This window comes from Suricata suricatta, chromosome 8 (genome assembly GCF_006229205.1).
Source record: "Suricata suricatta isolate VVHF042 chromosome 8, meerkat_22Aug2017_6uvM2_HiC, whole genome shotgun sequence".
In the NCBI taxonomy this organism is placed as follows: Eukaryota; Metazoa; Chordata; class Mammalia; order Carnivora; family Herpestidae; genus Suricata; species Suricata suricatta.
This window is the reverse complement of record NC_043707.1, coordinates 41,291,852-41,302,858: the sequence shown is the minus strand read 5'-3', so window position 1 is coordinate 41,302,858 and position 11,007 is coordinate 41,291,852. Positions and strand designations below refer to the sequence as shown.

The 11,007-nt window shown below is 46.2% G+C and overlaps 1 pseudogene; it reads left to right on the top strand.

Annotated features, from left to right (window-relative positions):
* The first annotated feature begins 630 nt into the window (after nt 1-630).
* Nucleotides 631-2,630, top strand: LOC115297591 (annotated as a pseudogene).
* The last annotated feature ends 8,377 nt before the right edge of the window (nt 2,631-11,007 follow it).

Here is an 11,007-nt window from a genome sequence, read left to right as displayed (position 1 = left end):
CAAGATTTCTAGAGCTTTGAGGCGTGTCTGCCTTTGCACTATCTGCTAGGCGGCTGCCCTCTGATAATGGTGCTTGGCCTTCTCTTGTCCTGGCCTTGAGCGGCTCCCGGCTCCAGTCTGAGTCCAAGCAGACACAGGCGAGCTGATCTGTGGTATGTGTTCAATTGTGCCTCTTCCCAAGTGGGGTAGGGACTGAGCTTCTATTCCCAGAATCCCAGAGGAGTTTAAGGATACTATTAATAATTTTTCCTCATATTTCTGTAGAGACCCTTGAGAAAAAGGATACATGATCTTTAACAAGAGCAGTGACTGCCTGCTTTCTGTCTGGTATACTGTCCTGTAAGAAGAACCAACTAAGGGACCAAAATTCATCAATTTAAGAATATTTCTGTCTGTTGTGCTTTCTTTAATCCTAAGTAAAATTTCTCATTTGATGACCTGTAGGTCAGCATAAATACATGCACACATATTTGCATAAAAAAATACTTACCTACATATGTGCATACATTCAAGGCAAGAAAACAGATGGTACAGGTATATAAAAGCTAGAAATACAACTGCCCCCTTATAAAGCATCATTATCTATATCAAAACAAATACTAGAAAGTCAAAAGAGAAGATAGAGCCAACATGGCAGTGGGTGTTCCCCAGACCTCGGGCCTGCACTTGGTGATGACCCTGTGATATGAGTAGTTAACACTTGATCTCAAGGCTGGTCTTCTGTCTGATTCAAGGACTGCCTTAAGTGGAATGTTTACCATTTTAAAACTGCCAAATGCCTGGAGACCTTCAGCTTTGGCTATGGAATCATTTAAAAGGTGGAGGCCTGATTAAAGTGTTAGACTTAAAAGTTGGTCAAATAAGGGGCTACTGGGTGGCTCAGTCAGTTAAGTCTTGACTTCAGCTCAGGTCATGATCTCATGGTTCGTAGGTTTGAGACCCGCCTCTGGCTCTGTGCTGGCAGCTCCGAGCCTGGAGCCGTCTTCACATTTTGTGTCTCCATCTCTCTCTGTTCTTTTCCTGTTCACAGTCTGTCTTTCCTTCTCTCTGCCCCCCCCCCCCACCCATGCGCTCTCTCTCAAAAATAAATAACCATTAAAAAAAATCAAGTTAGGTCATGACCATTGTAGAGCACATGGGCCTAATTTTTATCCCTGGCTCAGCTCTCTGAGCTCAATTCTTCTGACTTGCTAACTTAGGCACGTGGCCTACCTTGGTGAACCCACTTGTGTTATCAATCAGTGCCCATCTTTTCTATGTGCTCCCATACCATCTAGTTAACATCAATTCATTCTTAGTTTGCAAAAGATCAAAACAAAACTCACTCTTCTATAGATACCAAAATATGTTATCTTCACCATTTTGAAAATCTGACAATTGCTGTTCTCCAGGCTTGAGGCAACTCTGTGATCTTCATGACTTTGAGAAGAAGGTTGCATTATTCACCTGGTTTTGGTAAATTGTCTCCATTAACACATTCAAATTTTATCCTACTACTTTTTCACACGTGATCGTTTTTCTATTTCTAAGCACATGATGGGGGGCAAGGAGTCCCACAGACCCACTTTCAAGAGCTCTAACCTTCCCCCAGCCTCGCCAGTCTGGTCATCTGGAACAGAAATAGCTAAGAGAGGTCACCACAGAGGCAGTGGGGAAAGAGGCGTTGGAAGCGCCCGCCCCACCTCGCTTACCACCATCGGCGTGGTCCCCAGTCCTCCCCCCCCCGCCCCCCGGCTCTGAGCTGCAGTGCCCAAGGTGGCAGCCGCCCTGCGTGGAAGTGGGGCAGGAGCCGCGGCCACCACCAAACAGGGAGCTGTGGTACTTGGGACAGATGGAGGATGTCCTGCACTGTGGGTTCCAGAAGGTTCCAGGCACCAGCACGCTGTCCGTGTTGGGTATGCAGGTGCCCTTCAGCCCAAGAGACAATTTTCCTCTGCTGACAACCAAACGTGTCTTCCGGAAGGGTGTTTTGGAGGAGTTGCCATGGTTTATCAAGGGCTCTACAAATGCTTGCGAGCTGTCAACCACGGGAGTGACAGTCTGGGATGCCAGTGGGTCCTGAGTTCTCTTGAACAGCCTGGCATTTTCCAACAGAGAAGAAGAGGATTTGGGCCCAGTGTATCGATTCCAGTGGAGAACACCGAGATCCGGATTCAGATTATTCTGGTCAAGGAGGAGACCACCTGCAAAAGGTGAGTGACACAGTCCAAACCAACCCTGATGATAGAAGAATCATCCTGTGGGGGCAGAATCTGAAAGATCTTCCTTTAATGGCCCTCCCTTTCTGCCCTGCCCTTGGCCAGTTCCACCTGGTGAATGGTGAGCTGTCTGGCCAACTGTACCAGAGCTCAGGGTGAACTTTGGCATCACCAGCTATGCCTTGCTCCCTGATGGGAGCGCACACATCGCAGGCCTGAGGCCCTGTGACTTCCTCCATACTTTGGCAGATGCACGTATTTATCTGAATCATGTTGGGCTGCTGAAAATGCAGCTTCGGTGAGAACCAAGGCCTTTCTCGAAGGTTCAAGATCCTTTGAAAAGTTGAGACAATTGACGACTTCAAGGTTGAAGACGTTCAGGTTGAGGGATATCATCTTCACCTTAGTATAAAAATGGAAATGACTATTTAAAGTGCTTTCTTTTTTTTTTTTATGTTTATAAATGTTTATTTTTGAGAGCGAATGTGAGCAGGGGGTGCAGAGTATCCAATATGATGCGGGGCTTGAACTCACAAACCATGAGATCATTACCTGAGTTGAAGATGGACGGTCAACCGACTGAGCCACCCGCGTGCCTCTCCAGTGCTATTCAAGGAGGTGTTTGAAGGATATTCAATCTTTAGGGGTTGGACTGAATGCCCAGGTGAAAGCTTGTTTTCCCTAAAGAAAGAAGGAACAAAATAAAAAATCTATTGGTGATCAGTGATTATTATTAACTTTTAAGGATGTTGTCATTAGCAAACATAACCTTGCTAGTTTTCTCAAAAACAAAAGGCCTTGAGTTTGGTAACTCACCAAAGATGTATGAAATTGCTGAGGGGCACCTGGGTGGCTCAGTCAGTTAAGCATCTGCCCTTGGCTCAGGTCATGATCTCATGGTTTGTGGGTTCAAGCCCTGTGTTGACAGCTCAGAGCCTGGAGCCTGCTTCGGATTCTGTGTCTGCTCTCTCTCTCTCTGCCCCTCGCTGGCTCATGCTCTGTCTATCTCTGTCTCTCTTTCAAAAATGAATAAACGTTAAATATATTGAAAATGGTCGACTGGGAATAAAGTCAGGAGAGTGAAGTTTATATACACTTAAAAATGTATATATGCATTTCAATCCCACATTTTTATGAACGTCAGTGAATTTCAAGAATTACATATAAGCTAGTCCCCCAAATGTGAGCAAGCTAAACAATACCAGTGGTCATAATCTTGGACAGTTGTAGTTATAAACCTTTAAAGTTGTATTTGCTTTACCTATTGTCATAACAAAGAAGTGTTCTGCAAAAAAAAAAAATAATAGCAAAATCTCATTTCTTCTTTAATCTTTTCTATGAATTTCTGGTCCTTATGGGTTTTACTATTTTCTCACAAATTTTACTCTTTATTGGAATTCAATAAATATATGTAAACAATAATTTCTAAATAAGAATTTATTAATTTGATCCTTTCATATAAAGGTAATGTCGATGCCTCCACGTTCATGCCCAAGAACGCTGTTAGATAGGGCAGGAGAAGTGCTGGAGAATGTTCTTCTAGACCCTCCAGACATCATGTCACAAGGTGTCCTGAGCAGAGCAGGGATTCTGAGCCTGGGAATGAGAGGTTGCCGGGGATACCCCCGGAAACGATGGGGCAGTGTCTACAAGGAAGAGACAGAGGATCAGGAGGGACTTAGGGACTCTCTTCACTGACTATGCCAAACAGAAACGGATCTCCCCTTCCTAGTTCACCCCCCACTGGAGTGGAAAGGGAGGGAGCAAGACACCAAACTGGTATCCAGTTTGCAGCCAGTGACCTATCTGCATAGAGCCACGAACTAATACATGAAATTTCCTAGAGCTTAGAGTCTAGGGATGTGTAGATGGGCCCTTATAAGAAGCAGCCCTTATTCAATTTCAAGCAAATTGAAAATAACTCACAATTTTGGCCTGAGTGGGGCTGGGCAATATTTGTACTCTCCCTCCCGCCTCTGCTCTTTGCTTCTGCAGCCAGGTACTGTTGCGGAAAGGAGGGACATGAAAGTGATGGGTCTGGGGGCTGCGCTCTGTAGGCCCGACGGCCCCAGTCTGCTTTCCCAAAGGCCCCTCTCTAGTCGCAGAGCTGAGGCACAGACTCTCGGTTCTCCCCAGGGACACCAGCAGTGGTGCTGTCACTCCCTACTGTCACACAGAGTAAAAAAAACCAAAACCAAAAACAAGAACAACTCCTACATCTGGGAAACAGATGCTCTCAAAGATGTTCTTTCCTGCATGCGCCCAAGTTTCAGCCTCAGCCATGCAGAAAACCTGGGGACCGCCTGCACTGGGACAGAGATAGGGGTCGTGGTGCGGTGGAGTCACACCACGGTAGGCCACGACCTCATGGGCAGTGACTACAGTTGCCGACGCCGCTGCGATGCTGTAGGGACCCTGGTCCCCTTTTTCTGAGCTTGGCAAGGGAGAAGGGACGCAGAGTGAGAGCTTCATGTGGAAAGAACGTGGGCTATTCACACATGGGCAGTGGCAGGTGCTACCCGGGCATGTGGCAGTGGCGTGGAGGTGGGATGTGGTCCGCCGTTGGCTGAAGTGGGCATCATGGGCCGGCTTGGGTCTACCCCTTGCCCGTCAGGCCAGAAGCCAGGTGCAACACGAGGTGGTACAGGAGTGACACGGCTGGGCGTCACCTCGGACAGCCCTGGGCATGAGACACAGGCCTGCCTCAGGCAGGACACTCAGTGTCCTCATTTATAAAGTAGGGACGATAGTGCCCACCCTGCTTCTTTCTCGGGGCAGACTGTGAGGAAGACTAGGGTATTGCACACCAATGTGCTTTTTTTTACTGCAAACCGAAATGCCCTTTTGAGACCCTAGATGTAGACGGAACCAGTTGTGGCCTCTCCTACTTCTCCCTTGGTCTGCGCTGCACAGCACAGGCTCCAGCCTGACCCACAGCCGGTCGCTGAGGCAGATGGACTCCTCCCGGCGCCGATATAGGCTCTGGAGGTCAGCCAGGTCCTTTCTCAGCAGTTCAGCCCCTGTAGCGTCCCACCGAGACACGGGAGAGGTAAGAGGTGAGGAAGGCCAACCAGTCATGGGCAGCTACAGAGCCTGCCCGGACCTCTCTGCGAGACCCCTGCCCGTCCCCTGGACTCCTGTCAACTTCCTTCTCCCGCTGGGCATCAGGAAGCACCAGGCAGCTTTGTCCACAAGATGGACGCCCGTAAGGACACCGCACAAGGCCTCCTCCCAGATGGAAGGCGAGGACATCTGAGTGCGATGGACACTGGGCTGGAAAACAAGGGCCTGCCGGCCTCTAGGTAGGACTGGCCAGTTGGTTTACCTTCTTGGGTAACAACCCAGAGGGCCTCCCTCTCTGCCTCATACCTATCCTACCCGATGATCCATGACTGAAAACCTTTACCACCCACCCACTACTAGAAAGGCTAGGGGAGGGGCGCCTGCGTGGTTCAGTCCATTATGCGTTCAACTTTGGCTCAGGTCATGGTCTCACAGTTGGGAGTTTGAGCCCCACGTCGGGCTCTGTGCTGATGGCTCAGAGCCTGGAGCCTGCTTCAGATTTTGGGTCTCCCTTCCTCTCTGCCCCTCTCCTGCTCGCACTCTGTCGGTCTCTCTCTCTCTCTCAAAAATAAATAAACATTTAAAAAAAAGGCTAGGGTAAATGTATATGAAATTAAATCAGGCAGTGAATAATAAGGGACACCGAGTATCTTCCTTTAACCACTGTTGGTGAAGGGTGACAAGGAAGGGCCTGGGGAGGCGTCAGGACCTGAAGGAGGAACAGGAAAGGATGAAGTCAAGTGGATGCACAGAGGGAAGGGGAAAGAGACCTAGAATGGGCTTCATCCACTAGGGCATCTTGCTTAGGGCCAGGTTTTTCTCTGAGAATTTCAAATGTCTTATTGTCACACTATTAGGGTCCCAGAATCTGAGCTCCTTCAAGCCATCCTTCTTCACGGCTGCAGCCCTGGTCACTGGGGGCCGGATGCCTGGCTCTAAACTCCTAGCAAAATGTGAGAGGCAAGACTGACTTGATCGTTGCACATGAAGGGCATATGTGTGTGTCTCTTGTCCTGCAATAAATAGCTTTGACCCAAGGGGGACCTTCCTCAGGGCAGCTGGGGCTGGGAGTTCTAAGAACGGTCTAAATCAAATCTAGGCCTCAGCAGGGAACAGGGAGCATGTGAATAGAAGGCATTCGTCCTCCCTGCGGAGTACCTCAGAAAGCCCCTGGCTTCCTGTGTCCTCTGCTCCATGGGGTCCCCTTGGTCAGGGGAACGGGAGGAGCACTGAGAAAGGCCCAGCACTGGGCCAGAGCCTCATTCTCTGGCTGAGCCACAGGATACTGTCCCTTCATGTCACCCACTTCCATGAGCCGGCATCTAACGGGGGAACACAAACTCCTGGGCCCGGAAAGACTGTGTTCACTCCCATGCGTGGGCTGCATGTCACCATCTGCTCCTTTGTGTTTACCGGAAGGCTTGGAGTTTGGCCGATACAATGAGGAGAAAGACACGGTCATTTTATGAGGCCTTGTCCCTTCCCATCTGCTGCCACCGCAGCACCCCAGGGCTGCTGTCCTGCTCCGTCAAGTGGCTCCACTCAGAGGACAGCTGGGTGGGGCGGACCTGGTGTCTGAACAGATGCTGAGCCGTGATGGTGAAACAGCAGGATTGGCTGGGTGGACACCTGTCCTGAAAGGGATGTGAGAGAGAATCCGATGGGGAGCCAGAAATGAAGTGTGTTATAAATGATTATACTGGGGTGAGCTGTGTCCTCTGAAGTCATGTCTGCACCTGGCACTGCACAATGTGACCTTATCTGCAAATGGGGTCACTGCAGACGAAATGATTTAGGATGAGAGGAGACTGGATTGGCGTGGACCTACATTCAATGACTGATGTCTTTATTAGAACAGAAGAGGAGACACAGATAGGCACAGGGATGGGAAACCACAGGACAAAGGAGTCAGGAGGCAGACACCAGAGAGGTGCTTCTACAAGCCACGGAACTCCCAGCAACCACCAGAAACTAGGAAGAAGCAAGGAAAATGGCCCTGCCGACACCTTGATTTCAATTCTAGCCTTTAGAACGTGTGCAGAAGAAATGTCTGTTGTTTTAAAACATAAGATTTGTGATACTTTGTTATAGCAGCCTTAGAAAATAATAGAATACGGGTGCCTGGGTGGCTCAGCTGGTTAAGCATCTGACTTCAGTTCAGGTCATGATCTCACAGTTTGTGAGTTCAAGCCCCACATCAGGCTCTGTGCTGACAGCTCAGAGCTTAGAACCTGCTTTGGATTCTGTGTTTCCCTATCTGCCCCTCCCTCACTCATGCTCTGTCTCTCAAAAATAAACAAACATTAAAAAAATTAAGCATTTGTGGGGAAGAGCACTGGGTGTTATATGGAAACCAAACTGGCAATAAACTATTTTAAAAAAAGAATGTTCTAAAATTAGATTGTGGCAATGGTTGTATAGTTCTGTGAGTATACTAAAAATTATTTGTACCCTTGAAATGGGTAATTGTTATGAATTGAATCCCAATAAACCTTGTTTTAAAAATGTGCTTGAACATCAAAAGAAAGAAAGAAAGAAAGAAAGAAAGAAAGAAAGAAAGAAAATACAAGAGAAATCCATGGCATGGAGACTAGAGCAGATGTCAGATACCCCAAGCACAGGCAGTAATAATTTCTCTGACATCAGTCATTGCAACATATTTCATGATAAGAAAGGGAAACAAAAGCCAAACTATTTGGACCACACTGAATTTAAAGCTTTTGTGCAGTGAAGGAAACCATCAACAAAACAAAAAGACCACATACTGAATGGCAATGTTTTGCAAATGATATACCCAATAAGGAGTTAATATCCAAATATATAAAAACTTTATATAACTCAACACCAAAAAACCCAAATAATCCAATCAGAAATGGACAGAGGACATGAATAGACATTTTCCCAAAGACATACAGATGGCCAATAGACACATGAAAAGATGCTCGACATCATTCACCATCAGCGGAATGTAAATCAGAACCACAATGAGACATCATCTCACTTTCGTCAGAATGGTTAAAATAAAAAACACAAGATATAAATGTTGGAGAGTGAGGATGTGGAGAAAAAGGAACCCTTGTGCACTGTTGATGGGAATGCAAACTGGTGCAGCCACTGTGGAAAAGAGTATGGAGGTTCCTCTAAAACTTAAAAGGCGGACTACCAATCTGATCCAGTAATTCCACTCCCTGGCATTTACCCAGAGAAAACAAAAACACTAATTTGAAAAGATAATGCACCCCTATGCTTACTGCTGCATTATTTACAGGAGCCAAATTATAGAAGCAGCCCGAGTGTCTACCCACAGAGGAATGGATAAAGAAGATATGGTATTTAAAAAAATTTTTTTAATGTTATTTATTTTTGAGAGACAGAGAGAGGAAGCATGAGCGGGGGAGGGGCAGAGAGAGAGGGAGACACAGAATCAGAGGCAGGCTCCAGGCTCTGAGCTGTCAGCACAGAGCCCAACATGGAGATGGAACCCACAAACTGTGAGATCATGACCTGAGGTTGGACACTTACCTGACTGAGCCACCCGGGGGGCCTTAAGATGTGGTATTTATATATAACGGACTGTTACTCAGCCATTTCTTGCAAAGTCTTGCCATTTGCAACAACAAATGGAGCTACAGGATATAATGCTAAGTGATATTAAGTCAGGCAGAGAAAGACAAATACTATATGATTTCACTCGTGGAATTTAAGAAACAAAAGAACAAAGACAAAAAGAGAAAAAAGCAGACTCTTAAACATAGAGAACAGACTGGTGGTGGCCAGAGAGGAGGTGGGCGGAGGATGGTGGCATACATGAGATTAAGCGTACATGTGCCATGATTGGCACTGGGAAATGTACAGAATTTTTGCATCACTCTATCGCACACCTGAAACTCAGATAATGCTGTATGCTAACTATACTTGAATTAAAAAAAAAAGAAAAAAGGAAAAAGTGGTGGTTAGACACAGGAACAGTACAAGGGCCCCTCTCTGGCCTCCCTCTAAGAGTCCCAGTGCTGGAATGATCCCAGGGAGGTGCTGCAGATCTCCTCCAGTAGCAGAAATCACTCACTGCCAATCGTACAAATACCAAGATGAAGGAGATGATGTATTTTGCTGGTATCACACGCACTGAGCAGTCTGTGCCCTTGCCAGCGACACAGCACCCAATCCTGCCTGAGACCATTCTAGATGGGGGGTTGTTGGAGGAGGAAGAGAAAGGGTAAATGGCGTCCACTTTTGGCCAATGCACAGAGAACTTAGACAGGGTGATGCTCTTGGTGACTCCCCTCCTCCTGCCTCCTGCTCTGGACGCCCGCTGAGGCTGAGGGGGATCTGAGAAAGGCAAGTGGTGGTTTGGATCTCACCCAGAAAGGCTCACAAGATGTAAAAAGAATTCTTATATATAGCTTAAATTGTCTGGCAATTTCTTCTTCTGAGCAGGGAGGAGTGAAGTCCTTGTTTTCCATCAGTCAAGTCAAGTTCCTCTAAGGAACCATGCACTTACGTCGATATCCAGGAGATCTTCTCCTTCCATTACGTATGGATTACACAATACCAGTTACAATTAGCATCACTCTGAAAACCAGCGTAAGGTAAACTACTAGTAAGTCTTTAGTACAATGCTCGAGAATGTAGCAACTCAATCAAAAGGTGATTCTCAACCTGCTGGGAGCCGAATCGGCCTTACTGGATGACACAGTCACTTTGCGGAAATGGCAGACGTTTGCACAGCTCCTGCCATGAGAGGCGAAACTGGTATCTCTGTCTACTACTGCTACTCATGTTGAAAATAAGCCTGTTGTCATTAATTAGGCCTTACAGCCTTCCAGATCAGACCAATATTCCCCACACAGTTACCCCATAAGAAAAAACATTTTCCTGTCCCTGCATAAGAGATTTTAGATCAAAACATTACAAATGTTTGACAAAAGTCTCTTCTAATGAGACTTGCAGACCCAAAACATAGACTTGAAGGGATTAAAAACACAGAAATTACATTTGAGTCTGTCCCGGTGAAAGGGAGCCTAATTTGGAGATAAATAAAAACAAGGTCAAAAACATAGTCCATTTGAGTCGGATCTGAAGAGAATTGGAGCCTAAACTGGAGATTAGAAGTGGAAGACAAGGACAGAAAATAGTACCTTCCCAAGGTCTGCATTCTACCTTGTGCTGACTTCAGCTATGAGGATGGATAAAAATGTGAGAAACCCAGGTCCAAGTCTAACACACATAGCACCCCTCTATCCCCTCCCTAGAAAATCACTGTGCTTGCACCAAAGAAAGGCCCTTCTCAAATAACTTGTTAACAGTGTTCTTTTTCTTGCAGTTTGTGAGCCTAACAAAATGGCTGTTGGCCTATCTGTTTACAGCTCGAGCTATGTTTTAATCTTAGCTTTACTGGCTTAAATGATATGTATATCATCCTGTTTTTCTGCTGAAGGCGTCCTGTTATGTTCTTAGTTGTGGGATTTGCTCACCTTCACTTTAAGTGCATTACATGACCTGGTTGTAATTTGTTAATCAAAAACAAAGTCATAATTATTGGCAAAAAAACAACCCATATAAAATGAGATAGGTTTGTTACTTTCTTAATGTTGGGGACTGAGGCAAAAATGAATGAGATAGTTCTCTGTATACTTTTGATGATTAAAGCTCTTATCATAAAAAATTAGTCATTATAAAAAATTTCTATTTTTCTAATGTCATCACTTCCAATGATTAAACCATCTTATCACTAAGAATTAGTCAC